This window comes from Triticum urartu, chromosome 3A (assembly GCF_056163025.1).
Source record: "Triticum urartu cultivar PI428250 chromosome 3A, HENAU_Tu73, whole genome shotgun sequence".
NCBI lineage: Eukaryota > Viridiplantae > Streptophyta > Magnoliopsida > Poales > Poaceae > Triticum > Triticum urartu.
In genome coordinates, this window is record NC_141875.1 from 332,832,312 (window position 1) to 332,860,124 (window position 27,813).

Below are 27,813 nucleotides of genomic sequence, written 5' to 3' on the forward strand. Positions count from 1 at the left end.
TTGTGGGTGACTAGTAGTGTTGATTACATCTTGTAGTTGATTACTATATGGTTTATTTGGTGGAAGATTATATGTTCAGATCCAATATGCTATTTAATACCCTATGATCTTGAGCATGATTATCATTTGTGAGTAGTTACTTTTGTTCTTGAGGTCACGGGAGAAATCTTGTTGGAATTAATCATGTGAATTTTATAAGTGTTCAATATTTTGATGGTATGTATGTTGTGATTCCCTTAGTGGTGTCATGTGAACGTCGAGTACATGACACTTCACCATATTTGGGCCTAAGGGAATGCATTGTGGAGTAGTTATTAGATGATGGGTTGCGACAGTGACAGAATCTTAAACCCTAGTTTATGCGCTATTCTGTAAGGGACTGATTGGACCCAAAAGTTTAATGCTATGGTTGGAATTTATTCTTAATACTTTTCTTGTAGTTGCGGATGCTTGCGAGGGGGTTAATGTAACACCCACGATGTGGCTATATCTCCCACGTGTCGGAGCACGACTTAGAGGCATAACCGCATTGTAGGCATGTCGCAAGAGGGGTAATCTTTACACATCCCATGTACTGAATAAGATAGAGATAAAGAGTTCGCCTACAATCGCCACTTCACACAATACATAAATATAGCATTACAGCATCCAGAATACAATCAAGGTCCGACTACGGAACCAAAATAAAGACAACCCCAAATGCATAAGATCCCCGATCGCCCCAACTGGGCTCCACTACTGATCGTCTGGAAAGGAAACATAGTAACGTCATGAATCCTCGTCGAACTCCCACTTGAGTTCGGTCGCATCCCCTGTACTGGCATCATCGGCACCTGCATCTGGTTTTGGAAGTAATCTGTGAGTCACGGCGACTCAGAAATCTCACACCCTCGCGATCAAGACTAATTAAGCTTATGGGTAGGAAAAGGAGTGAGATGGAGCTGCAGCAAGTGCTAAGCATATATGGTGGCTATCTTATGCAAATGAGAGCAAGAAGAGGAGCAAAGCCCAGTTGATAAACTATGATCAAGAAGTGATCCTAGAACTACTTACGTTCAAGAATAACACTAGTCCGTGTTCTCTTCCTGGACACCGCCGAAAAGAGACCATCACGGCTACACACGCGGTTGATTCATTTTAATTTAAGTTAAGTGTCAGGTTTTCTACAACCGGATATTAACAAAGTCCCATCTGCCCATAACTGCGGGCACGGCTTTTGAAAGTTGAAAACCCTGCAAGGGTGTCCCAACTTAGCCCATCACAACCTCTCACGGTCAACGAACGACATTCCTTCTCCCAGGACGACCCGATCAGGCTCGGAATCCTGGTTACAAGACATTTCGACAATGGTAAAACAAGACCAGCAAAGCCGCCCGATGTGCCGACAAATCCCGATAGGAGCTGCACATATCTCGTTCTCAGGGCACACCGGATGAAGACTACGTACAACTAAAACCAACCCTCAAGTTTCCCCGAGGTGGCGCTGCAAGTGGCTCTGTTTTGGACCAACACTCAGAGGAGCACTGGCCCGGGGGTTTAAAATAAAGATGACCCTTGAGTCCGCGGAACCCAAGGGAAAAAGGCTTAGGTGGCAAATGGTAAAACCAAGGTTGGGCCTTGCTGGAGGAGTTTTATTCAAGGCGAACTGTCAAGGGGTTCCCATTATAACCCAACCGCGTAAGGAATGCAAAATCAAGGAACATAACACCGATATGACGGAAACTAGGGCGACAAGAGTGGAACAAAACACCAGGCATAAGGCCGAGACTTCCACCCTTTACCAAGTATATAGGTGCATTAAAGTAAACAAGATATAATAATGATATCCCAACAATAAACATGTTCCAACAAGGAACAAACTCCAATCTTCACCTGCAACTAACAATGCTACAAGAGGGGCTGAGCAAAGCGGTAACATAGCCAAACAACGGTTTGCTAGGACAAGGTGGGTTAGAGGTTTGACATGGCAATATGGGAGGCATGATAAATCAAGTGGTAGGTATCGTGGCATAGCAATAGAGCGAGCAAGTAGCAAGCAAAGATAGAAGTGATTTTGAGGGTATGGTCATCTTGCCTACAAAGTTCTCCGAGTTGACGTAAGCTTGATCCTCGTAAGCATACTCAACGGGTTCCTCGATCACGTACTCGTCTCCCGGCTCTACCCAAGGCAAGAACACAAGCAAAAGAAACCACAGTCAACCACGGTGCAATGCGCAAGCAACATGATGCAAAACATGGCATGATATGCGGGATGCAATATGCAATGTGTATGCGTGCTCCGGAAGGAAAAGATTGAACCAGGCCTCAACTTGGCAAACCAAGTGCGCCGCTGGAAAGATGAGTTGATTTCGGTTGAAATAGATATAAAGATCACTGGAATCGGATGCACGGTTTGCAAATGGCAAGCAAAACAAGAATGGCACGATTTTGCGATTAACAACACGATGGCATCTAACATGTAACAAGAAAATAAGCTACTGCACTCTAACAAAGCAGCAAAGCACATGGCAGTGATCTACTCAAGATGCTTGACAAAATATGAACACAGAGCTACGGCTAAATCACACAATAGCAGGTTCAAACAAGCATGGAAAAAGTGCAAAAGATATCAGCTTCACAGACTTAGTTAAAATAACAACATGCCAGGAATTAACATCAGGAAGCAAAGTTTAGAGCCAGATAACAAGATGCTACAGGACCAGGACATAGCAAACAAAGGCATGGAATGAATCTACTAAAAGCATATAACAAAAGTACCTTACTGACCATAAGCCAAAAATGATCATAAGATATGATGGAACCCATGTAAACATAGCAAGTTTCGTTAACAGATTCAGACTTAGCAGAAAAACTGGACATGGCAAAAACAGAGTTATGTAGGCATGTTTGCGAGCTCGATGCACTCAACACAAGGCATTTCATGACAAGCTAAGCATAGTACCAGCAAGAAGACATGTTCAAGAAGCTAATCATGGCAAGAACAATCTCATAGCATGCATGGATCAACTGCAACAACCTTGGAAAAATTGATTAACACGTAAACAATCTTCCAGGAACATTTTATAGCAAAAGTAGAGCAAGATTGAGTCATGATAGGGCAATCCATAAATGCAAACAAGGACATGGATGGATAGAGCATAACCATATGTCAAAAGGATCCTTACTGAACATGCTCAAAAGAGGCATGTATCTCTTTGTAGCAGCATGAACACATGGCATAAAAATAACAGCAGGGAAATGACTTAGTGAAATTCTAAGCCCCTGAAATCAGCAACATCATAAGAGCTACTGTGCATGCATGTGCTAGTCACCACATTGATCAAAAAATACATGGCATACACCCTGTAAAGATGGCATGGCATAGCCCAAAACACATGTAGAGCTCAAGTCCATAGGAGGCACACAATAATCATGGCAAAAATGACAAATGCTCATAATCTGCTAAGAATCAGGAACTAACATTTTATAGCACTCTTGCAACAGACATTTGGGCATCCAGATGGACTCAAAAAAGCATGATGCAATGGAACAAAATGAAGACGACATCCAGATGAACATTTTGATATATGGCATGCTCAAAACGGAGCTACGGATGCGGAGTTATGATGCGATGAACATGGCAAAAAAATGTTGCACGGAAAAGACTTAGATGAAAAATTGGACCTCCAAATCTAGGGTTCTCACGCGAACCAAGGTTGACGGGAACACAGGCGGCCTTCTCCGATGATGTGGATGCGGGGCGGCGCCGGAGAGTGGTCGGGGAGGTCAGGGTCAGGCGGATCCGGCCACGGCTCGCCGGATCCGACCGGACGCCGGCGAAGGGTGGCGTGGGGAGGTGCAGGAGCAACGGTGGAGCAGTGCTGGCGCGCGGAGGAGGCGGCGCGGTGACCGGCGGCGAGCGGAGCGGGCGAGGGACGGTGGCGGAGGAACGGGCCGGGAGGGCCCACGGCGGGCCTGCGGCGTAGGCGGCGCGGTGGGACAGGTGGCAACAGCGGGTTGGTCCGTGCAGCAGCGCGGACACGTCCGGCCGTCTCGAATGCGCCCGGTGGCGGCGGGGGAGGTTTTTAGGGTTTGACCGTGAATTTGGAGGAGGGGGCACCTATTTATACATAGAAGGAGCTAGGAGAGTCCAAATGGAGTGTGGTTTTCGGCCACATGATCGTGATCGAACGGCCGAGAGGATGGACGGGGTTTGGATGGGTTTTGGGCCACTTTCGAGGGGTGTTGGGATGCAACACACATGAGGCCTTTACGGTTCCTCGGTTAACCGTTGGAGTATCAAAGGGACTCCAAATGGCACGAAACTTGACATGCGGTCTACCAGTGGTGTACCAAGGCCGTTTGGCAAATCTCGGTCCATTTCGAGAATGTTTAACACCCGCACACGAAAAGAGGCAAAAGGGGGCGCCGGAGGACGTAGGAGCGCCGGAAGGCAAAACGGACAATGGGGAAAATGCTCGGATACATGAGACGAACACGTATGCAAATGCGATGCACATGATGACATGATATGAAATGCATGACATGGTCAAAAAGAAAAACGAAGACAAAAACCCAATGACGAGGGAATATCATAACTTAGAGCCGAAAATGGCAAGAGTTGGAATACAAATATGGCAAGTTACATACGTGGCGTTACAACACTCCACCACTACGAAAGGATCTCGTCCCGAGATTTAGGCCTGAAAAAAACTCCGGATATTTCGAACGGAGGTGGTCCTCGTGTTCCCAGGTGGCTTCTCAGTCAGAATGATGTGACCACTTCACTTTCAGAAATTTGATATACTTGTTGCGAGTCTTGCGCTCGGTTTCTTCAAGAATAGCAATGGGATGCTCATGATAAGACAGGTCTTCTTGGAGATCAATCTCTTCGAAGTTGATGGTGCGGTCAGGAGTCTTGAAACACTTGCGAAGCTGAGACACGTGAAACACGTCGTGCACATTTGCAAAGTTGGACGGAAGCTCAAGTTGATAGGCGAGATCGCCTCTTTTGCCAATGATCTTGAAAGGACCCACGTATCTAGGGGCAAGCTTCCCTTTGATACCGAAGCGACGAGTGCCTTTCATTGGAGAGACACGGAGCTAGACATGGTCTCTGATCTTGAAAGCCAAATCACGATGCTTGCTATCATAGTAACTCTTCTGGCGCGATTGTGTGGCTTTGAGATTTTCACGAATGACTTTGCACATTTCTTCAGCCTCTGTGATCAAGTCATTGCCAAGAAGTTGGCGTTCACCAGTCTCCGACCAATTAAGAGGAGTACGGCACTTTCTGCCATAGAGAATCTCGAATGGGGCCTTACCCGAAATCGCTTGGAAGCTGTTGTTGTAGGAGAAATCGGCATATGAAAGACAATCTTCCCACTTCATACCGAAGGAAATGACACAAGCCCTAAGCATATCTTCAAGAATTTGATTGACTCGCTCGACTTGTCCACTAGTTTGAGGATGAAAAGTTGTGCTGAAGCGAATGTTGGTGCCCATGGCCTTCTGGAAGGAATCCCAAAACTTAGAAGTAAAGACGCTTCCACGATATGAAGATATCAACTACAGAATGCCGTGCAAGGAGACAATCCTGGAGGTATATAGCTCTGCCAACTGAGCTGCTGTGATAGATTCTTTGATAGGAAGAAAATCAACCACTTTAGTAAGCTTGTTGATGACGACGAAGATAGCATCATTTCCATGCTTGGACTTGGGAAATCCAGTCACGAAGTCCATCTCAATATGGTCAAACTTCCATTCTAGAATGGCAAGAGGTTGGAGGAGACCAGCTGGCCGTTGGTGTTCTGCTTTCACTCTTCTGCAGACATCACATTCATTCACGAACTGAGCAATTTCTCGCTTCATTCGAGTCCACTAGTACGACTGCTTGAGGTCATGGTACATCTTTGTACTTCCAGGATGAATGGATAGGAGTGAATTGTGAGCCTCGTTCATAATGACTTTACGAAGGTCGCCTTTAGGAACAACAATGCGATCCTCGAAGAATAGAGTATCTTTGTCATCAAGGCGGTAGCACTTGTACTTGGGTTGGCTCTTGCAATCCCATTCTTCACCATTGCATCAAGAAGTTGTGCCTCACGAATTTGATCTTCCAAAGTAGGAGAGACTTGGAGGTTGGCAAGGAATCCTTGAGGAACAACTTGGAGATTAAGTTTGCGGAAAGCTTCACAAAGGTCCGGTTGGAAGGGTTTGAGAATCAAACTGTTGCAGTAAGCTTTCCTGCTCAAAGCGTCAACAATGACATTGGCCTTGCCTGGAGTATATTCAATACTCGGGTTATACTCTTGAATCATTTCGACCCAACGAGTCTGCCTGAGGTTCAGGTTGGGTTGAGTGAAGATGTACTTGAGACTCTTATGATCCGTGAAGATGTCCACTTTCCTTCCCAACAAGAGATGTCTCCATGTTAAAACAGCATGGACAACTGCCGCCAACTCGAGGTCATGAGTGGGGTAGTTCTTTCAGTTGGGCTTCAATTCGAGGTCATGAGTGGGGTAGTTCTTTTCATTGGGATTTAACTGGCTCTTAGGTATAGGCCACAACTTTCTTCTCTTGCATTAACACAGCACCGAGACCTTGCAGGGAAGCATCACAGAAAACCTCGAATGGTTTGGATTCATCAGGAGGAGTCAGAACTAGAGCTGTGACTAACTTCTCTTTAAGGGTGTTGAAAGCGATGTCAAATTCAGGCGTCCAGACATACTTCACATGCTTCTAGAGGAGGTTCGAAAGAGGCTTCACGATCTTAGAGAAATTCTCAACGAATCTTTGACAATAGCTTGCGAGCCCAAGGAAACTGCGGAGCTGCTTCACATTCTGAGGTGGTTCCCAATTCACAATTGTAGACACCTTCTCAGGATTAACAGCTATGCCCTTGGCGGAGATGATATGCCCAAGGTACAGAACCTCATCGAGCCAAAACTCGCACTTTGAAAATTTCGCATAGAACTGATGTTCTCTGAGTTTGTCCAGCACCAATCTCAAGTGCTTGGCATGATCCTCCTTGTTCTTGGAAAAGACCAAAATGTCATCGAGATAGACCAAGACAAAGTCATTTGTGTAAGGGTTGAAGATGAAGTTCATCATGCGAGAGAACGTTGGAGGAGCATTGACAAGGCCAAAAGACATGACAGTGTATTCATAAGAACCATAGCTTGTTCTGAATGCTGTCTTGGGGATATCTTGTTCACGAATGCAAATCTGATGATAGCCCATACGGAGGTCAAGCTTGGAGAATACTTGAGCACCTTTGAGTTGTTCGAAAAGCTCATTGATGTTGGGAAGTGGCTACTTGTTCTTTATGGTCTTCTTCTTCAATGGACGGTAGTCGACACAGGGTCGGTCCGTGCCATCTTTCTTCTTGACAAAAAGAACACCACAACCCCAAGGAGAAGAACTTGGTCGGATCAGACCTCTTGTATATCGAGTTGTTTCTTCAGCTCCTTTAACTCTTCTGGTCCAAGCTTGTAAGGACGTTTGCAAATAGGTTCCGTGCTAGGCTGAAGATAGATGACGAATTCAACCGGCCGGTGAGGAGGCATTCCTGGAAGCTCTTCTAGAAAGACGTCTTGATATTCACAAACGACTGGAATCTGAGAGATGGCATTCAACTCGCCCTTCTCATTGAGAGGAAACAGTCGAATGGTATCGTCACGAGTGGCATAGATGATCACATCCTCAGACCAGTGTGTCAATTGAATCTGCCTGGCAGCACAATCAAGCTGAGCCTTATGCTTAGAAAGCCAGTCCATATCGAGAATTAGATCAATATCCGAGTCACCAAGAACAATTGGAGAGGACAAAAACTTATAGTCACCCATCTTGATATAAATATCTGGGACGCAATTGTTAGATGTCATTTGCTTGCCCGGGACACAATCTTCAACGAGAAAGGAATCTTGTCGGTCACAAACTCATGCTTGGAAACAAAAGGTATTGAAATGAAAGAAAGAGATGCACCAGTATCAAAAAGAACTTTTGCAGGAATATCGTTAAGAAGAAGGTTACCCATGATCACTTCTGAAGAGTCCTCTACCTGAGCTACGTTCATCATATTGACCTTTGCAAACTTGGGATTATGCTTGACCACTGCATTGCTGGCAGATCTCACAGGAGGAGGAGGCGGAAGGCGCCTCTGGTTGAAGCATTTGTTTGCATAGTGACCCTTTTGCTGACACTTGTTGCACGTAACCTCTGAGAGCAGACGGTGATACGGAGCACTTGACCTTGGAGCATGAGACGAAGCTTTGTTCTGAAAGCCTGGGTTGGGTGGGTGGGAAGATCCATTGCCACCTTTACTCTTCTACTGGTAAGGCTGACGGAACGGAGGAGGAGGAGGCAACCAGTACTTTTGCTGCTTAGCTGCCACTTGAGTTGAAGAAGAAGGAGTTGCATCCCTGACTCTCTTCTTAGAAGCATCGCACTTGAGCTGAGCAGCCTCTTGCTTTAGTTCCGTGTTGTAGAACTCATCATATTGTTTCGGCTCAAAAAGCACGAGAGCTAGTTGCAGATCTTCTCTGAGGCCACCTCTGAATTGATAAATCATGCTCTTCTCATCAGGGACGTCTTGTTTGGCGAAGCGAGCGAGCCTCTGAAACATGATGTTGTATTGGTAAACAGACATACTGCCTTGCTTCAGATTGCGGAACTCCTCACTCTTACTCTCAACAACACTTTGAGGAATGTGGTGAGCTTTGAAGTCTCGGCGGAAATCATCCCATGTAATCACACGACCTCCTCTGGAATCTTTGTATTGTTGATACCACTCAGCAGCTTGGTCTTTGAGTTGGAATGAAGCAAACTTGACAAAGTCCTCAGGCCTGACGTTGCTACACTCAAAATGTTTGCAGATATCCACGAGCCAATCATCAGCGTATGTGGCCTCGACACAGTTACTGAAGGACTTCGACTGGTTTGCGAGGAACTGGTTGAGGGTAGCAAACTGAACTTTATTTGTTGCCATGGCCTTGATTTCCTTAGTTGCGCTCTTGCAAGAGTTGCATAAGCATCTGCGTGTTGGCGTTGGTGGCGGCCATCACAGCTTGCCATGCCTCCGGAGGTGGAGGTGGTGACGGAGGTTCCGGATTCTGACGCGTTGGAGGAGCCATCCTGAAGAGGGTGACATCCGCTAGCATCTTGAAAGACATATATTCAAGCTGAATCAAATGGATCGAAATTGCAACATATAGCCTTAACATTCGAACAAGAATGAACGAATGAATTCCAAATTAAATGATCACACTTCCATAAATTGAGAAGCCACTTAGATAGAGGTAGATGAATAAAACAACAATGTATGGATATGAACAAATAATTGGTAAGGATTACCCAATCACAAACCAACTATCTGCGGAAAGAAACACTAGAGCTACATGAATTCCCACCTATGAAACTCTCGAAATTTTCTGGTTATGCAATCAGGTGTTGGGGATACAGGGGAAGCATAATATCTCACCCAAAACTAGCAAATCTTACATCCAGCTGTATCCATCCTTCAACACATAACCAAGAAACCTTCGGAAATCATTTACCTCAACCTTCGAAAAGCATCTGTTATACGAGTTATGGCAATACTCCCGAACTCCCGCCCCAGTACTAGGTGGCGTCGAGGTTATCTCACCAACAACTACATAAAGGAGATTTACGATGTCGGCGAACTCAGGTATTCCAGAACTGCAACGATAAAATTGTGACAACAACACCTCGGAGCTCAACTCCCCGGGACACTGCCACAACCCCTAAATGTCAGGAGGCACCAAGAACAATGTTCTCGTCACAAAACCATCGGAATGATTCCAAGATACCCGCGTGATCCTAAAAAAATTGTCATGAAATTTGAGGAGAGAAGAGTCAAAACTCTACGTCAGGAAGCCTCACCAGAGCGATGAAGGGACTGAGGAGTAAAAAGAATCCTACTCTCCGATATATATAATCCTATAAGACTCAAAACACTTTTCTAGACTCAACAACGCCAATGATTCGATTAAGTATGGGGCTCCTAAGTCGGGGAAGGCTCTGATTACCAACTTGTAACACCCACGATGCGGCTATATCTCCCACGTGTCGGAGCACGACTTAGAGGCATAACCGCATAGTAGGCATGTCGCAAGAGGGGTAATCTTTACACATCCCATGTACTGAATAAGATAGAGATAAAGAGTTGGCTTACAATCGCCACTTCACACAATAGATAAATATAGCATTACATCATCCAGAATACAATCAAGGTCCGACTACAGAACCAAAATAAAGACAACCCCAAATGCATAAGATCCCCGATCGCCCCAACTGGGCTACACTACTGATCGTCTGGAAAGGAAACATAGTAACATCCTAAATCCTCGTCGAACTCCCACTTGAGTTCAGTCGCATCCTTTGTACTGGCATCATCGGCACCTGCATCTGGTTTTGGAAGTAATCTGTGAGTCACGAGGACTCAGCAATCTCACACCCTCGCGATCAAGACTATTTAAGCTTATGGGTAGGAAAAGGGAGTGAGGTGGAGCTGCAGCAAGCGCTAAGCATATATGGTGGCTATCTTACGCAAATGAGAGCGAGAAGAGGAGAAAAGCACGGTCGATAAACTATGATCAAGAAGTGATCCTAGAACTACTTACGTTCAAGCATAACATGAGACCGTGTTCTCTTCCCGGACTCCGCCGAAAAGAGACAATCACAGCTACACACGCGGTTGATTCATTTTAATTTAAGTTAAGTGTCAGGTTTTCTACAACCGGATATTAATAAATTCCCATCTGCCCATAACCACGGGCATGGCTTCCGAAAGTTCAAAACCCTGCAGGGTTGTCCCAACTTAGGCCATCACAAGCTCTCATGGTCAACGAAGGATATTCCTTCTCCCAGGACGACCCGATCAGACTCAGAATCCCGGTTACAAGACATTTCGACAATGGTAAAACAAGACCAGCAAAGCCGCCCGATGTGCCGAAATCCCGACAGGAGCTGCACATATCTCGTTCTCAGGGCACACCGAATGAACACTGCGTACAACTAAAACCAACCCTCAAGTTTCCCCGAGGTGGCGCTACAAGTGGCTCTGTTTTGGACCAACACTCAGAGGAGCACTGGCTTGAGGGTTTAAAATAAAGATGACCCTTGAGCCTGCGGAACCCAAGGGAAAAAGGCTTAAGTGGCAAATGGTAAAACCAAGGTTGGGCCTTGTTGAAGGAGTTTTATTCAAGGGGAACTGTCAAGGGTTTCCCATTATAACCCAACCGCGTAAGGAACGCAAAATCAAGGAACATAACACCGATATGACGGAAACTAGGGCAGCAAGAGTGGAACAAAACACCAGGCATAAGGCCGAGCCTTCCACCCTTTACCAAGTATATAGGTGCATTAAAGTAAACAAGATATAATATTGATATCCCAACAATAAACATGTTCCAACAAGGAACAAACTCCAATCTTCACCTGCAACTAACAACGCTATAAGAGGGGCTGAGCAAAGCGGTAACATAGCCAAACAACGGTTTGCTAGGACAAGGTGGGTTAGAGTTCTGACATGGCAATATGGGAGGCATGATAAAGCAAGTGGTAGGTATCGCGGCATAGCAATAGAGCGAGCAACTAGCGAGCAAAGATAGAAGTGATTTCGAGGGTATGGTCATCTTGCCTGCAAAGTTCTCCGAGTTGACGTAAGCTTGATCCTCGTAAGTGTACTCAACGGGTTCCTCGATCACGTACTCGTCTCCCGGCTCTACCCAAGGCAAGAACACAAGCAAAAGAAACCACAATCAACCACGGTGCAATGCGCAAGCAACATGATGCAAAACATGGCATGATATGCGGGATGCAATATGCAATGCATATGCATGCTCCGGAAGGAAAAGATTGAACCAGGCCTCAAATTGGCAAACCAAGTGCGCCGCTGGAAAGATGAGTTGGTTTCGGTCAAAATAGATATAAAGATCACCGGAATCGGATGCACGGTTTGCAAATGGCAAGCAAAACAAGAATGGCACGATTTTGTGATTAACAGCACGATGCCATCTAACATGTAACAAGAAAATAAGCTACTGCACTCTAACATGGCAGCAAAGCACATGGTATTGATCTACTCAAGATGCTTGACAAAAGATGAACACTGAGCTACGGCTAAATCACACAATAGCAGGTTCAAACAAGCATGGCAAAAGTGCAAAAGATATCAGCTTCACAGACTTAGTGAAAATAACAACATGCCAGGAATTAACATCAAGAAGCAAAGTTTAGAGCCAGATAACAAGATGCTACAGGACCAGGACATAGCAAACAAAGGCATGGAATGAATCTACTCAAAGCATATAACAAAAGTCCCTTACTGACCATAAGCCAAAAAGGATCATAAGATATGATGGAACCCATGTAAACATAGCAAGTTTCGTTAACAGATTCAGACTTAGCAGAAAAACTGGAATGGCAAAACCAGAGTTACGTAGGCATGTTTGCGAGCTCGATGCACTCAACACAAGGCATTGCATGACAAGCTAAGCATACTACCAGCAAGAAGACATGTTCAAGAAGCCAACCATGGAAAGAACAATCTAATAGAATGCACGGATCAACTACAACAACCTTGGCAAAATTGATTAACACGTAAACAATCTGCCAGGAACATTTTATAGCAAACGTAGAGAAAGATTGAGTCATGATAGGGCACTCCATAAATGCAAACAAGGACATGGATGGATATAGCATAACCATATGTCAAAATCATCCTTACTGGACATACTCAAAATAGGCATGTATCTCTCTGTAGCAACATGAACACATGGCATAAAAATAACAGCAGGGAAATGACTTAGTGAAATTCTAAGCCCCTGAAATCAGCAACATCACAAGAGTTACTTTGCATGCTTGTTCTAGTTACCACATTGATCACAAAAATACATGGCATACACCCCTGTAAAGATGGCATGTCATAGCCCAAAACACATGTAGAGCTCAAGTCCATAGGAGCCACATAATAATCATGGCAAAAATGGCAAATGCTCATAATCTGCTAAGAATCAGGAACTAACATTTTATAGCACTCTTGCAACAGACATTTGGGAATCAAGATGGACTCAAACAAGCATGATGCAATGGAACAAAATGAAGAGGGCATCTAGATGAACATTTTGATATATGGCACGCTCAAAACGGAGCTACGGATGCGGAGTTATGATGCGATGAACGTGGCTAAAAAATGTTGCACGGAAAATACTTAGATGAAAAATTGGACCTCCAAATCTAGGGTTCTCACGCGAACCAAGGTTGACGGGAACTCAGGCGGCCTTCTTCAGTGATGTGGACGCGGGGCGGCGCCGGAGAGTGGTTGGGGAGGTCAGGGTCGGGCGGATCCGGCCGCGGCTCGCCGGATCCGACCGGACGCCGGCGAAGGGGGGCGGGGGGATGTGTAGGAGCAGCGGCGGAGTAGCGCGAGCGCGCGGAGCAGGCGGCGGATGGCAGCGGACGCGCGAGCGCTTGGGCGGCGGAGGAACGGGCCGGGAGGGCCCGCTGCGGGCCGGCGGCAGATGCGGCGCGGTGGGACATGTGGCAATAGCGGGTTGGTCCAGGCGGCGGCGCGGACACGTCCGACCGTCTCGGACGCGTCCGGTGGCGGCGGGGGAGGTTTTTTAGGGTTTGACCACGAATTTGGAGGAGGGGGCACCTATTTATACATAGAAGGAGCTAGGAGAGTCCAAATGGAGTGCGGTTTCAGCCACGCGATCGTGATCGAACTGCTGAGAGGATGGAGGGGGTTTGGATGGGTTTTGGGCCACTTTGGAGGGGTGTTGGGCTGCAACACACTCGAGGCCTTTACGGTTCCTCAGTTAACCGTTGGAGTATCAAACAGACTCCAAATGGCACGAAACTTGACAGGCAGTCTACCGGTGGTGTACCAAGGCCCCTTGGCAAATCTCGGTCCATTTCGAGAATGTTTAACACCCGCACACAAAAAGAGGCAAAAGGGGGGCGCCGGAGGACGTAGGAGCGCCGGAAAGCAAAATGGACAACGGGGAAAATGCTCGGATGCATGAGACGAACACGTATGCAAACGCGATGCACATGATGACATGATATGAAATGCATGACATGGTCAAAAAGCAAAACGAAGACAAAAACCCAACCACGAGGGAATATCATAACTTAGAGCCGAAAATGGCAAGAGTTGGAATACAAATATGGCAAGTTACATACGGGGCATTACAGTTAATCATAAGTAGGAGGTTTGTTCAAGTAAGAACAACACCTAAGCACTGATCTACCCACATATCAAATTATCAAAGTAGCGAACACGAATCAAACCAACATGATGAAAGTGACTAGATGAAATCCCCGTGTACCCTCAAGAACACTTTCCTTATCATAAGAGACTGTTTTGGCCTGTCTTTTGCCTCAAAAGGATTGAGCTATCTTGGTGCACTTTTGGTACTATTATCGTTACTTGCTCGTTACAAATTATCTTGCTATCAAACTACTCACTACTTACAATTTCAGTACTTGCACATAATACCTTGCTGAAAACACTTGTCATTTCCTTCCGCTCCTCATTGGCTTCGACACTCTTACTTAGCGAAAGGACTATGATTGATCCCCTATACTTTTGGCTCATCAAGGCTCTTTTCTGCGCCGTTGCCAGGGAGTGAAGCGCTCTTAGTAAGGAAAAATTATTACTGCGTGCTGAAATTTATTGGTACTTCCTACTATGGAAAACAATCCTTTGAGGGGTTTGTTCGGGGTATCTTCACCTTGACCGGAACCACAATTAGTCACCCCTCAACCCACTGCACCTACAGAAAATATTAAATATGAAATTCCTTATGGTATGATAGAACAACTGCTAGGTAATCCTTATGCAGGAGATGGAACCGAACATCCTGATATGCACTTCATATATGTGGAAGAAATTTGTTGATTGTTTAAGCTTGCAGGTTTACCCAGAGATGAAGTTAAGAAGAAGGTTTTCCCTTTATCTTCGATGGGAAAAGCATTGGCATGGTACAGGCTATGCGATGATATTCGATCTTGGAATCGGAATCGATTAAAATTGGAGTTTCACCAATTTTTTATCCTATGCATCTAGTTCATCGTGATCGGAATTATATATATATAATTTTTGGCACCGTGAAGGAGAAATTATAGCTCTTGCTTGGGGGAGGCTTAAGTCAATGTTATATCCATGCCCCAATCATGATCTCTCGAAGGAAATTATCTATCAGAATTTTTATGCTCGACTTTCTCATGATGATCGATCCATGCTTGATACTTCTTGTACTGGTTCCTTTATGAAGAAGGCTATTGAATTCCGGTGGGATCTTTTGGAAAGAATTAAACGCAACTATGAAGATTGGGAACTCGAGGAAGGTAAAGAGTCAGGTATTAAGCTTAAGTTTGATTGTGTTAAATCTTTTATGAATACCGATGCTTTCCAAAAGTTTAGCACTAAATATGGACTTGACTCTAAGATAGTAGCTTCCTTGTGTGAATCTTTTGCTACTCATATTGATCTCCCTAAGGAGAAGTGATTAAAATATCACACATCTATTAAAGAAGAAATTTAAGAACCGGTAGTTGCTAAAGATGAAACTATAATCTATAATGTTGATCTAGTTGTTCCTACTGCCTATATTGAAAAAACCACCTTTCACTGTTAGGATAAAGGAACATGCTAAAGTGTCAACTATGGTTAATAAAAGTTATGTTAGAACACCTAAACCAGCTAAAAAATCAAAGTAGAACCTAGTGTTGCTATGGTTAAGGATCTCCTGGTTGAAAATATAGATGGGCATGTTATTTACTTCTGTGATGAATGTAACGCCCAAGATGCGGCTATATCTCCCACGTGTCGAGGCACGACTTAGAGGCATAACCGCATGTTGGTTTTGTCTCAAGAAGGGTCATATTCACACAATCCCATGTAATGAACAATAAAGGGATAAATAGAGTTGGCTTACAATCGCCACATCACACAATGATCAAATAATTCATACATCATTCAGAGTACACACATAGACCGACTACGATCAAATCCAAATGAAAAGAAGATAACCCCAAATGCTAGATCCCCGATCGTCCCAACTGGGCTCCACTATTGATCATCAAGAAACGAAACATAGTAACGACCAAGGTCCTCGTCGAACCCCCACTTGAGTTCGGTAGCATCACTTGCACTGGCATCATCGGCACCTGCAATTGTTTTTGTAGTATCTGTGAGTCATGAGGACTCAAAAATCTCAAAACCCGCGAGATCAAGACTACTTAAGCTTATGGGTAGGATAAGGTAATGAGGTGGAGTTGCAGCAAGCGCTAAGCTAATATGGTGGCTAACATACGAGTACAAGAGTAAGAAGAGAAACTACGCAACGGGCGTGAACCTAGAAGTGATCAAGAAGTGATCATGAACTACTTGCGTTCAAACATAACCCAAACCGTGTTCACTTCCCGCACCCCGCCTAAAAGAGACCATCACGGCTACACACGCGGTTGATGCACATTAGTTAAGTCAAGTGTCAAGTTCTCTACAACTGGATATTAACAAATTCCCATCTACCACATAAGCACGGGCATGGCTCTCGAAAGTTTATACCCTGCAGGGGTATCCCAACTTAGCCCATCACAATCTCTCACGATCAACGAAGGATATTCCTTCTCCTGGAACAACCGACCAAACTCGGAATCCCGGTTACAAGACATTTTGACAATGGTAAAACAAGACCAGCAAGACAGCCCGACTGTGCCGACAAATCCCGATAGGAGCTACACATATCTCGTTCTCAGGGCACACCGGATGAGACATCCTACGAGTAAAACCAACCCTCAAGTTTCCTCGAGGTGGCCCCGCAGTCTACTCGGTTCGGACCAACACAAAGAGAAGCACTGGCCCCAGGGGGGTTGAATAAAGATGATCCTCGGGTTAATTACTCCCTAGGCAAAATTTTAGGCTGTTGTTAGGAAAATGTTAAAATCAAGGTTGGGCCTTACTGGAGGAGTTCTATTCAAAGCAAACTGTCAAGGGGGTCCCATAACCCCATGTGATAGCTTGGCTTATTAGGGATGATAGACTACTCATATCAATAAGGAATTCCTTCTTTTCCGGGAGCCCATTCGGACAGAACTCCGAAGTTAAGCATGCTCAGCTTGGAGTAGTGTCAGGATGGGTGACCGACCGGGAAGTTGCTCCCGGGTGCGCACGAGTGAGGACAAAGTGCGCAGAAAAGACTAGTATTGATCTGTGGGGCCAATCTAGATCCCGCCAGGAGTAACGATCACCGGCGGGTGTGTTCGGGGCATTACAAGTTGGTATCAGAGCCGACCCTCGCGGTTACACGGATGGTTGCGGACAGGTGCATGGTCATGTTGTTCATGACGTTTGTGACCCGTCGTGGCACACGGCATGGCACATGTACTAGACTGGAAGCACATACGTATGTGCCAAGAGGGAACATTCCTGTGGCCCGCTTGGAGTAGTGTCAGGATGGGTGACCGACCGGGAAGTTGCTCCCGGGTGCGCACGAGTGAGGACAAAGTGCGCAGAAAAGAGTGGTATTGATCTGTGGGGCCAGTATAGATCCCGCCAGGAGTAACGACCACCAGCAGGTGTGTCCGGGGCGTTACACCCCAACCGCGTAAGGAACGCAAAATCAAGGAACATAACGCTGGTATGATGGAAACTAAGGCGGCAAGAGTGGAACAAAACACCGAGCAAAAGGCCAAGCCTTCCACCCTTTACCAAGTATATAGATGCATTAATTAAATAAGAGATAATTTGATATCCCAACATATCCATGTTCCAACATGGAACAACCTGCAAGGCACATGCAACTAGCAACGCTATAAGAGGGGCTGAGCAAAAGCGATATCTTAGCCAAACAACGGTTTGCTAGGAAGGTGTGTTAGAGGCTTGACATGGCAATATTGGAGGCATGATATAACAAGTGGTAGGTAGCGTGAGATAGCGATAGAACAAACAACTAGCAAGCAAAGATAGAAGTGATATCGAGGGTAATGGTCATCTTGCCTGCAAAGTTCTCAGAGTTGTCGAAAGCTTGCTCCTCGTTAGCGAACTCAACAGGTTCCTTGTTCACGAACTCGTCTCCCAGCTCTACCCAAAGCAAGAACACAACCAACGGAACAACAGTCAATCACGGTGCAATGCACAAGCAACATGATGTAAGACATGGCATGGAATGCAAGATATGATGTGCAATGCATATGGGTACTCCGAAAGAGAAAAGATGATCAAGGCATCAACTTGGTGAACCAAGCATGCTGCCGGAAAGAGTGCGTGATTTTGGTCGAAATCGATATAAGGATCACCGGATATGGATGCACGGTTTGCAAAAGACAAGCAAAACAAGAATGATGCAAAACTGCGATTAACAGCATCATAGCACTTAAGATGCAAGAAGAAACTATGCTATAGCACTCCAACAAGACAACAAGGCACATACCATTAAAGTACAGGTGAAGCTCTACAGATCATAAACACTGAGCTCCTGCTAGAACTCACTAGAACAATCCTAAAATAGCATGGCAAAAATGCAAATGATAACAGCTTCACAGACGGTGAAAATACTGAGCATGGCATAATCAGCATCAGGTAGCAATGTTTAGAGCTAGCAAACAACATGCTACAGGAACAACTCATGGCAAACAAAGGCATGGCCTTGTAGTAGTAATAAAGTCATGGAACAAAACCCCCTTACTGAACTTTAACCAAAGATGCATGGACAAGATGGTAGCATCAATGCAAACATGGCAAGTGATATGATTAGTTTCAGACTTGGAAGAAAAATAGAGCATGGCAGAAACAGATTCGTGATAGCAACTTTGCAAGCTCATGCCACTCACCACAAAGCATTTCATGGCATAACAAGGTAACCAACAGTAAGTAGACATATTCATGAAGCTAAGCATAGCAAGAGCAAGCTCATAGGGTACATGTATCACTAGCAACACACATGGCAAAAATAAGCTTCATGTTAACAATCTGCCAGCAACAATATTTAGCAAACATAGAGCATGAAAATGAGAAGCTAAACTAATCCATAAATACAACCAGAGGCATGCATGGATAGAGAAATACCACATCTTAAAAACACTCTTACTGAACTATCTCAAAATGTGCATGGATCTATTGGTAGCAACAAGTTTACATAGCAACAAAATGTAACAAGAAAAGACTTAGCAAAAATTACTAAGTGTCTAAAATCAGCAACATCACATAACCTACTTTGCATTCTTGTGCTATTCACCACATAGCTCCTAAAAATACAATGCTTGAACCACTGTAAAGATGGCATGGAGATACTCCTATAACATGTAGACATCATGCTCATAGGATGCACACACAAAATGCAATTAAAATGACAAATCAGCAAGTTATGATGAATTCCAGCAGACAACATCCTGTAGCCCTTTTCCAATGAAGATTAAGGCATCAATATGGAAAGTAAAATGCACGCAAATGGCACTAACATGAAGAGCATCACGAGACAAACATTGTGATATATTGTATGCGCCAAACGGAGCTACGAACATGGAGATATGGCATGAAGAACATAGGCACAAAATGTGAGTCTTCCAGGACTTAGAAAATATCTCACCCTATGGATCTAGGGTTTCCGGGTGCGCGAACCTAGGATCACCGGAGTTTGAGGGGACGCGACCAGAGATGGAGGGAGAGGTGGCCGGCGTGGTCGGGGTCGCCCGATCTGGCCCTCCCGCGGCCGGATCTGGCCGGAGGCGGAGAAGAGGAGGTGTGGGATGGTGAGGGACGGCGAGGCGGCGACCTTCAGGAGGCGGTGAGGCGGCAGCGTCGGGCGGCGGTGAGTGGTGGCGGCGGCCGGCGAGAGGAGCGAGCGGCGGAAGGCGACGCACGGTGGAGCGGCGAAGATGTAGGGTGCAGACAGCGTTGGGCGGCAATGCCGGGCCGGGAGGGCCACGGTCGGGCCCGGCGGGCCCGTGCGGGTGGAGGTGACGAAGTGGGGCGTGCCCGGGCTGACATGGCAGCTCGCGAGTGGCTCCAGGCGGCGGCGGCGGTGATGTCTCGCCTCCCGGTTGGCCGGGGCGATGTGTCCGGCGGACACGTCCGGCGGCGGTGGGTTTGTCCGGCGGCGTGAGGGGATGAGGGTTAGGGTTTTATCTGTGAATTTCGAAGGGGGGATGCATATTCATAGGTAGGGGAGCTAGGAGAGTCCAAATGAGGTGCGGCTTTCGCCCACACGATCGTGATCCAATGACGGAGAGCGTGAAGGGGGTTTAGATCGACTAGTGGGCTGTTTTGGAGGGGTGCTGGGCTACAAAGAGAGAGGGGCTTTTACGGTTAACCGTTGGGGCATCAAACGACCTCCAAATGAAATGAAATTTGACAGGCGGCCTACCGGTGATGTACCAAGGCCACTCGACAGATCTCGACCCATTTTGAGAACGTTTTTCTCCCGCTGACGAAACGATATTTGAGAGGTGCAACGGGTGCATGTGGGAGTGTCGGATTGCGAAACGGACAACGGGGAAAATTACACGAGATGAAAAACATGACATGAACAAAATACAAAAACAGAAAAACAAAACCCAAACACGAAGTATATATCATATCACATAGACGGAAATGGCAAGAGTTGGATTTACAATTATGGAAAGTTACATCTGGTGTGTTACAACACTCCACCACTACAAGAGGATCTTGTCCCGAGATCTAGGACTGAAAGAACTCCGGATATCCAGAACGGAGGTGATCCTTGCGTTCCCAGGTGGCTTCTCGGTCGGAATGGTGCTACCACTTGACTTTCAGGAATTTGATTGACTTGTTGCGAGTTTTGCGCTCAGTTTCTTCAAGAATGGAAACAGGATGCTTATGATAAGATAAATCTTCTTGGAGATCAATCTCTTCGAAGTTGATAGTGCGCTCAGGCATCTTCAAGCACTTGCGAAGCTGTGGCACGTGAAACACATCGTGTTTATTTGCGAAGTTGGACGTGATAACCCACAAGTATAGGGGATCAATTGTAGCCTCTTTCGATAAGTAAGAGTGTTGAACCCAACGAGGAGCTAAAGGTAGAACAAATATTCCCTCAAGTCCTATCGACCTCCGATACAACTCGACGCATGCTTGACGTTCTCTTTACCTAGAACAAGTATGAAACTAGAAGTACTTTTTAGGTGTTTTTGGATAGGTTTGCAAGATAATAAAGAGCAAGTATATAAAAAGTAGGGGTTTTTTAAGTAAAGACACAACTAAGTTAGTTTTAGTAGAGAGCTTGTTGTTACGAGAAAGCTATTTGTCCCTAGGCAATTGATAACTAGACCGGTAATCATTATTGCAATTTTATTTGAGGGAGAGGCATAAGCTAACATACTTTCTCTACTTGGATCATATGCACTTATGATTGGAACTCTAGCAAGCATCCGCAACTACTAAAAATTCATTAAGGTAAAACCCAACCATAGCATTAAAGCATCAAGTCCCCTTTATCCCATACGCAAACAACCTACTTACTCGGGTCTGTGCTTCTGTCACTCATGCCACCCACCATAAGCAAATCATAAGCATACTGCAAACCCTACAGCGGGAATCCCTCATGCTTGCGCGACACAGAGAGCACCATAGGACAGCACCAATAATAAAACATACAACTCAAACCAATCACGATCATCAAATAGCCATTAGGACAAAACAGATCTACTCAAACATCATAGGATAGCCATACATCATTGGGAAATAATATATAGCGTTGAGCACCATGTTTAAGTAGAGATTACAGCAGGTAAGAGAGAGGTTACACCGCTGCATAGAGGGGGGAAGAGTTGGTGATGATGGCGGTGAAGTTGTTGGTGAAGATGGCGGTGATGGTGATGGCCCCCGGTGGCACTCCGGCGCCACCGAAAGCAAGGGGAGAGAGGGCCCCTTCGTCTTCTTCTTCCTTGACCTCCTCCCTAGATGGGAGAAGGGTTTCCCCTCTGGTCCTTCACCTAAAACTCGGAGAAGTGGGAACGACCACCCGACAATCTAGGCATTCGTGGGAACGTGGAACAACCTCCGATATGTTGCATGATGGCCACGTGTCCTTCAGATGTGAATCGCCAGGGGCACCTGTGTAATAACACTGTGCCGTCCCTGTCCCTATAAATACATGCCTCACCACAGTCATTATCCCTTCTTCCACTCTCGCACGAACCCCAGCGCCACCGCTAGCCCTCGACGACGCCGGCGACGAAGCACTTAGCTGCCGTGACCTCTCCGACGCCGTCTTCACGCCGGCCGCGGACATCGTCTTCTCCGCCGTCGCCGTCGCCGTAGGTGTCCTCCGTCGCCAAGTTAGGGCACGGACGATCGAACTGCTCGGCCTCCTCTTCCACTCCGTCTAGCAGTTCTTCATGTGGTAAATAAAACTTCCTTTTTACGGCCCCTTTGATCCTATATATTAATCACTTTCTACCACAAGCAGTTTCTGTTCACACAAGTTGGATCTATTTCATACTGCATCTCATAATATGCCTAGTATGTTCACTTATGCTTCACAAAGTAGTTAGATTCCTCACTTGTACTGATCCGTGGATTCGTACAAATCTGGAACCAACTCCTTATCTATGAGTGAATGTCTTCGCACGATGAGGTCAATGTCTTCTAAACTGATTTATCTTCAAAATCTTCTGAGAATGCATATGACCTCTTCCCCTTCCCTCGCACCTTAATGCTGTCACAGGTACATGTCCATGGGAGAATCCCTTGGTTCTCATAGTCTGCATTCATTTGCAGAATTCTTACAGCATCATATAAATTCTCCCGAAGCCAGTTCCTGTTTGTCCAGCAAGCGAAAGCCTTTGAAACCTTTGAACATGTTGAAGCCATTCAGTTTGAAGTTCATGGCTGCAGAGAAATCAGTAAGGAAGGGTGGCAGACAGTGTCGTGGGGGAACGTCAAGAGATTTGCCTGATGACCTCTCAGAGCTTTACAAGACAGATCCTAAAGAGGACTACAATCAGCGCAAGACCCGAATCCAATGGATTCGAAGATATTGGGCAGAACAATGGTTCAAGTACCGGTTTGTGACCCAGGAATATGCTGAGAAAAATGCCATCAAGCGACCATGGGGAGACATCCTATACAGAAATCTTCAACCCAGGTCCAGAGATGAAGCCATTGAACAAGGCTTCTATCCCTGCATGGTCCGTGGACCATAGCCTGCGGATGCTCACCCATCGTCATTGCTATGGTGTCGTGACGACAATCTGTTCAAACGCAATTTCCAATTTGCCAAGAATTCGTCTAAGCAAAACAAGAAGTCATTGGGACTAGACTTCAACCCTGGCCCTTCTGCTCCCCATGCCGATGGCACCCGCGAAGCTGAACCCAATCTTGTTGGGCCCTTCTACAACCTGGAAGGTCTCATCACTCATATCATGGTTCAAGGGACAGCCGTGGATGATGCTGAATCTGATGAAGTGCCTGCACCGCCGAAGCCACAGAAACTGAAGAAGCCTAAAGCTTCAATGCCTGCCTCAGCACCAAAAATCTCACAGGCGAAGCCACTGGCTACTGCACCTCCTGAAGACAGTGTGCAGTCTGAAGATTTGTCACGCATTTCCAAGCCCTCGAGAGTCAAGATGCCTTTGCAACACACTAGCCAAGAACTAACTGCTGCTGCTATTCTGCGCAACGACGCTATTGATCTGTCCAGCGATGAAGATCTTGCAGATGACGCTCTTGAGCAACTGATCAAGAGAAAAGAAGCAGAAATCTTCAATGATTTGCCTCTCTTTGACGTGGCAATCATCCACAACTTCATTGATGAGTGGTTTGACACGCCCAACCTCAGCTTTGAAGATCTGCAACTTCCAATTGGCCTCAGTGTCGCCTTCCATGGCTCCATTGCTTCAGAGCTAGCTCTAGCTCAGTGCATCGTTGAGCTGAAGCAAAAGATTGGCTTTGAGAAAGCTCAGTTCAAGAAGCACATGGCCAAGCTCAGCGTGCAAAAGAAGCCTTTCTCAAGAAGCGTGAAGAAGCTAAAGGTTCTCGTGAGCGCATGAAGAGCCTGGCTGACAAGTGTGTGCAAGCCTACAATGAGGCTGAGAAGCGCAAGGCTCTTGGTCGTCCTGGCATCGACCCAAGAATGGTTGCAAAGAAGAAGAAGCCATCAACAGACCAATCTGCACCTTCAAGGCAGGAAGAACCTCGCATAGTCTTCCCAAGCAGCATGACTGGCTCGAAGCCAAAGGTCGGGTCAACCGCTTCAGAACTGAAGAAGACGAGGGCTACCAAGGCTGAAGCCAGAAAGAGGAAACATCTTGAAGCCTCTGATGCTGCTCCCTCCAAGAAGAAGCGCAAGACCAAGAAGGATCGGGCTGCTCTCACAAATCCCTTAGTTGTTGAACCTATCTCCATGGTTCGCCCTGCAGCTGAACATCAAGAGCGCCAACTGACTGTCCATGAGCCTGCTTCCATAGAGGCTCATGAAGCTGAAGACATTCCAGCAGCTGATCCTACCGCTGCTGAAGACATTGGTCACCATGACAATGTTGAAGATGATGTAGTTCTTCCTTAGATCGAGCACAACTTGGTATCATCGCATGTCCTTACGCGCAACGAACTCATCAGCATTGGTCGTCCTCTGACGCCAATTGCTCAGGATGCATCATGGGCTGAGCACCCACAAGAACAAGTCACACCACCCCGGCAAGAAGAAGAAGATGACTTTGAGGCCCAGCCAACTCCGTCTCCAGAGGCGTCACCAGCGTTATGCAGGCTTCGCAAAGGACTAAGGTCTCAAGTCCCTCTTTCGAGCGTTCCAGAAGGAGAAGTGTCCCACCAATCTGTTGCACGTCAAGTGTTTCCAGATGCCACTCCTACTGTGAATGTCTCCAAGTCTGAGGCTAAAGCTGCTGAAGACATTCCGGCTGCATCAGCTGACGACACACAAGACGAAGAACGTGTCCCTACTCCCCCCATTACTGAAGAAGCTGTTCTCGAGGAGAACGTGCCTGTGCCCGACCCTCCAGCTCATCAAGTGGAGTTTGAGAATCTTGAGGCTGCCACCACCAACACAAATGAAGCCAATGATGTTGTCATGGCTGAAGCAAATGTGGAGCCTGCACCAACCAATGTGCTAGAAGTCAGTGAAGCCAATGATGCTACTGCTCCCGCGCCTGCTGCTGGTCCTTATTTTGACTATCACGTTGAGCACAAGCCTCAGGTACAGAAGCCGATGCCAAGGTTGCCCAGGTTTCCAGGTCCTGCATCAGCACCCGGATCCTTTAATGTCAACGGCTTCAAAGCAGACAACACCTTCTTCAATAGCGCCAAGAACCCCTACTCAAGGGAAAGAATATCTTCTGATCGGTTCTGGAGCTATCCACAGCGAAGTTATTACTCATGCATTCTGTACAATCAAGGTTGCATTTTCCCTCACATGCGTCTTGACACTGAAGCCATAACTGGTCTGCCTTGCTTGGAAGAAGCTCTGGATTGCTTCAAAGAGTCTGGACTGTTGCCTTTCGTCACCGACCAAGAGCACTAGAACGAAGAGTTGTTGCTCCAATTCTATGCCACTCTTCACATTCGTGGCTACAACAGAGATCCGAAGACTTGGGTCCTTGAGTGGATGACCGGCAATGTTCATCACGAAGCCAAAGCCTTTGATATCATTGAGCTCACTGGTCTGCCCACTCCTGGAGATCTTTATGAACCTGGTTGTCAGCTTCACAGTGCAGATCTGGAGAGCATCTTTCAGAAGCCTGAACCGAACATGAGTCAGATGCTTAGCATGATGAAGCCTTTGCCTCCAGATGATGCATATCCTAAGGAGTTCTTTGTTGAAGACCTTGAGTATCTGCCACGCACTATCTATCACATTATCAGGCGAACTCTCTGGCCCTTCGAAGGACATTCTCCACATGCAAAGTTGGAAGGTGCAATGAAGACTTTGGTCTTTTATATTCTTCACAGCAAATGCTTCAATGCACAAGACTTCTTCATCCGCCAACTTGCTGCATCAGGATCTGATCTTTTTGGCTTGAAGTTTTACGCTCCATGGATAATGCGGCTGATCAAACTACACTCAGCTGTCTCATATCAGCCCTCTGCTCGCAATCATCGGATATTTCTGCCTGACGTTGATATGTCCGTTGAAGCCATCTATCCAGAGCCTGCCAAGGAGCCTCTTAGTCTTTAGAATGCCGAGCATCAAAGTTTCTCTCAAAACATTGAAGGAGTTGAAGAAGTCACTCATGTTTATCCTCTGGCTGGTACTACACGTGCACCTCATCGTGCCCTCACTGAAGCCACTGAAAGCACTATTACCCAACGGCCCAAGAAGCGATCTCGTGTTCTCAATGACCGAGAGCTTCTGGTTGACCTTCATCAGAAATAGGATAGGCATCATGACTGGCTGAAGCGCCAAATGCAAAGCCTCTTGGTGAATGTCAACCGCATTCACAATCTTGCCACCAAGAATGCCTTTGTTGCCCATGAAACCTGTCGGCGTACATGGAAAGGGCTGACGCTTATGTGTTCTGAAGATGATCTTCAAGAGGATGGCTTCTCTGAACGTTTCAAGTTTGACTCCACACCTCCAAGAAGGACTGTGCTGCGACGAACTCCGTCTCTTGAAGACTCTGAGTTCTCTTCCTCCGCGGCAACTGTGAATGCTAGAGTGATCGAGGACGAAGACGATGCCACTTCACCGCTCCCTACTTCTGCATACATCGACACTGCCCCGAGTTCGTCTGCACCGCCGAACAACACCGACGACCTTGCTGCTTCACCTACTCCTCATAGGAACAAGTAGATGCTCTATGTCTTCAAACCTTTTTGGTCCTTACTGACAAAAGGGGGAGAAGCATATGAGTTTGATAGTCTTCAAGCGGGTCCATATGGGCGGTTGCTTTATGTTTTGCCTAGTGTTTACAACTCTCGTTTTGATACATTTGGTTCTTTGAGTTGTAACACTTAAACTCGATGGTCGTCTGCTACTTATTTGCTATTCTGTGATGCGATGATAAATTCCGCATGTGCGACGATAAATTCCGCACTTAGATCATTTTGCAGACGTCCATTTTTCATTATGCATGTCATTATCTTCACATACTTTTCATGCATGATGAATTGTCATCATTAGTTGAAGAGGATCTCCACAAGTACAACCTGCCATGTGCATTTGCATTCCAAAAGCAAATTACTTATATGCACATCTTCAGGGGGAGCCCTTGCAACTTATGAAGACAATTCCCTATCCTTTACAATTTCACATATTATATTCCCCATTTAAAACTTCAACTAGTTTGTCATCAATCACCAAAAAGGGGGAGATTGTAAGTGCATCTAGTGCCACCCCTAGTTGGTTTTGGAGTATTGACAACAAACCTAGTTGAGGGACTAATGTGTTTGTGAGAATTGCAGGATAACATAGGTAGTAGTCCCTCATTGATTCGGTTTTCCTACCAGAGATGACCCCTAAAAATGTATGAAGACATTGAAGTCAAAGGTGGTATATGAAGACATTCACATTGAAGACTATGACAAGAGAAGACATCGCGTGAAGACTATGGAGCACGAAGACTTAGCAGTTTCGTCGTTCTGTGTTTTTCTTTGTTGAGTCATAGGAACCACCGTACTGTTAAGTGGGGTCCAAGAGAACCAGTCAGAATGACTGAAGTGATGCTTAACCAAAATCCTATATCTTCGAGTGAAGAGTATGAGAGCAAATCTTGTCCAGAGTTGGATAAGTCAGCTTTGCTTGTAGCTCAAGTAAAGTTGCCGTGTGTGTTTGAAATCTGACCGTTGGAACACGTGTCAGTTCCTTAGTGACCCAGGGTCATTTCGGA